Genomic DNA, 3,723 nt, shown 5'->3' on the forward strand with positions numbered 1-3,723 from the left:
CAAGTTCCAAGTGGAGAGCGCTGACTTTGACTATTCTTTGATTATCAAACAGTTATACTTGATCAATTGCATCAATTAAATTCTCCTATATTCACCAAAATGCAAACTTTATCTGAAATATTTTCTACAAAAATTTTCGCCTTCAACCAGTTGATCAATTTTCACCAAAACGCACACTCTAATATATGCCGTCCTTGTTGCTATCTTTTATTCTCTCCCCTCCGAAAACCTCAACATCCAACCACGTAACAAACACAAGCTCTAGCCATGTGCAAATCAAGAAAATGCATCCAAGTAAGCTCCTCAAAGTCCACCTCCTCCTCAAAACACACCAAATCAATCCCGTCCTCCTCCTTCACTTACGACTCCGCTGCTGCTGCCGGCGGCAACCGCTCCCCTCGTCCTCGCGTCCTCCTCGCCCTCGCCCTCCGCGAAGCCTCCCCCGTCCTCCTCCCCTTCTCCGAGCTCTCCTCCGCCCACTCCGCCCCCCTCTCCCCTCCCACCTCCCGCCTCACCCTCGCGAACCACGACGCCGTCCTCCTCCGCCGCCCCTTCCTCTCCCCGGACCCCTCCACCCCCCGTCCCGCCTCGCCCCCTCTGCGGCTCGCACCACCGCTCCCTCGGCCCGCCTCCTCGGCGCCTCCCTCTCCCCCGACGGCCGCGTCCACCTCCTCTACGAACACGTCCCGGGCGCCCCCCTCAGCCTCTGCCTCCGCGCGCCCGCAACCCCAAGCTTCACCCTCCTCCCCTCATGGCTCTCCCGGATGCAGGTCGCCTCCACGTAGCCCACGCCTCTCAGTACGTCCACCACCACTGCCTCACCGTCCACAACCGGATAAAGAGCTCGGGGATCATAGTCACGGAGCCAGGCCTCCGCGCCAAGCTCTGCTACTTCGGCGCAGCGGAGCTGGCGGGCGAGGTGCAACAGCTAACAACAACCAAGGAGGCCGACGACGCGACGAACCTCGTGCGCCGACGACAAGAGCAGACAGCCGCTGAATAGCCTCGAGGGGACGAGGGGTAACATCGCCCGGAGGTCCTGGCAGGCGGGCGGGCGTCGCGCAAGTCGGACGTGTACGCGTTCGGGTGGTGATGCTGGAGCTGATATCGGGGAAGAGCCGGTGAGGTACGTGATCGGAGAGGAGGAAGAGTGCTGCCGCTCGAGGGGATAGGGGACGGCGAGGGAGGCGGCGGAGGAGGGAGGTGAGGGTTGGGTGACAGGAGGTTGGGGGACTCGTTTCCGGTGGAGGTGGCCGAGAAGGCGTGACGGTGGCGCTGATGTCTGGAGGAGGCGGCGGAGGAGAGGCCGGATATGAATGGGTGGCCGGAAAAGTGTCGAGGATTTTCTTGGATTCCAAGTTTTGGATGGAGAGGATTTGCGTCCCGACTGGGATTTCTGTTTCCCTTGCTGCCCGGTGAGGTGAGGGCTGGAGCTAAACAGCTAGCTGGGTTGCCCGCGTGCGGTGTTTATTTTCCTTATTTTATTTTCTTTATTTTATTTTATTGTTCTTATTTGTCAAAGTCGGGATGAATTTTTCTGCGAACAAATTTTCAAATTAAACCCATTTAATATTTTTATTAACAAATTCGACCCACTTCCATTTTATTTCTCAAAACCGACCCATTTCGTGGCCACGTCAGCAGCGTGGCCACGAAATGGGTCGGTTTTTTCCTCTAAATAGTCGGGGTTGCCAACCCCGACTATTTAGTTATGTACAAGCTAAATCAGTTGGGGTTTCCAACCCCGACAATTTTTGTGCTCTGTCTAATTGGTTGGGGTTGGTAACCCCGACTATTTCGAAAGCCCATTTCGAAACGACCGGGGTTACCAAATCCGACCATATGACAGAGAGCTCTGGCCCAGTCACCGAAGGAGCTAAAAACGGCCGGGGTTGAGCACCCCGACCATTTAGCAGAAGGGAGTTTTCCTACGCCCAAATGGTCGGGTTTGGAAACCCCGACTGTTTCGTGTACGTGCACAAAATCGTCGGGGTTCCCAACCCCGACCATTTGGCAGACTCTACTCCACACACTTTCAACTATAAATTCAAACTCCTACTGTTACATATCAATCCATAATGCAATCACAATCATAATAACACATATACCAATCAGTAATCTTAAATAAAAATTCATAATCAATCGGATACATACCATGCAATTCACATAATAACAATCAATACTCAATCGAATATATAATATTTAGCTTCAAAAGCAATCATCCCATCAATACTCAATCAGATACATAATATTCAGTTTCAATCGGATACAACTCCCTTTCCTCTCCCTCTCCCCCTGACACGTCCACCTTCAACGTGAGCTCGGATGAGTTCCTCGTCCAGTTGTGTGTGAAGTTGGGAGTGCATGACGTCCTCATCGATTCGAACCAACTGTGAACATTCGGTGTGGGCTTGTTGTGAACCGCCAGCTTCATCATGTGCACCGTTTGAGCCTGCCCCCATGCGTCCTCAGAATCGTCGACGACCGTACTCAATTGGTTGCTTCTCATGGCCATCACGTCTTGCATTACGCGTCCTCTGAAGAGCGAACTGAATCTTTTTTTTATCATGCGATTGAACGTGTGTTGGACCCTAGAGGGGGGTGATTAGGGTCTTAAGGCTAAAATTAGTGCAATAAAAATTAGACAAGCAACAAACCACAAAAAGAACAACAGTAGAAATGGAGATAGAGTTAGGAATCGTTATCCTTGTGACGCGCGATGTGTTAACGAGGTTCGGTCCTCTGACCTACGTCCCTGCTCCCCACTCTCGAGGAGAAATCCACTACACAACCCGGTTTGAAAGCCGGAACTTCTTCTACACAATGATCCCCTCACGATCTCACAACTACACTGTTGATCTCCACAAAATCACATTCCCACACAGTTGATCATCACAAGATCAAGCTCTCAAAAAAGTAGTAATGGTATAAGAACTCTCTCTTTACAAAGTTCCTATGGCAAAGAGAAAGATCAAACTGAAGTTGAGATGTGAACTTAAGAAAACACAGAAAACTGGTTTTAAAAGTTTTGGCTCTCAGTAAAACAACGTCTCTGATTTTTCAAAAGCTTAGAGCACTGAGGAAGAAAGAGGGTATGAGTTTAAATAGGAGAAAACCAGCTGTTTAAACTCATAACCTAATCTCCCAAAACTAGAAACAATCTTGCAACAGACTGTGTCAAGATTGTGTACAGTCAGCACAGGAACCCAAATAAAAAGACCGTTGAAAATATTTGGCGGTCGACCGTAAAGAATTCGCGGTCGACCACGAGCCAGATCTGAAAACGAGAAAACAAGCAGAAACTTCTGCGGTCGATCGTAGGAAATCTCGAGCTCACGGTTGATCACGGCGGTCGACCGTGAAAGTCTCTGCTGCCCAGTATCGAATAAAGTCAGGTGCGGTCGACCGCAGACTGATACATTCCAAAACTGTTTTTGACTCACTTTAAAAAATCTATAAAATATTCATTTGACTTCCAAAAATTATGAAACTTTGTAAAATGTTTTTAACACTAAAAACAAATTGTTTGGAAAAGGAATTTTGCAGATAGGTCCTCATACTTATGAAAAATAGTATTTTTGTGAAAACACTCAAAACTATAAGTATAAAAACGTGTGTGTGATATCCCAATAGCTTCAATTTAAATCTAAACTATTTGCCTACATTTTAGTACTAGAGAGAAAATAAAAACTAGCTAATATCCTCACGTAGAATACAACTATT

The 3,723-nt window shown here is 48.5% G+C and overlaps 1 pseudogene; it reads left to right on the plus strand.

The window, feature by feature from the left end:
* On the plus strand, nucleotides 186-1,468 carry LOC109838749 (annotated as a pseudogene).

Source organism: Asparagus officinalis, chromosome 4 (genome assembly GCF_001876935.1).
Source record: "Asparagus officinalis chromosome 4, Aspof.V1, whole genome shotgun sequence".
NCBI classification, from domain to species: Eukaryota; Viridiplantae; Streptophyta; class Magnoliopsida; order Asparagales; family Asparagaceae; genus Asparagus; species Asparagus officinalis.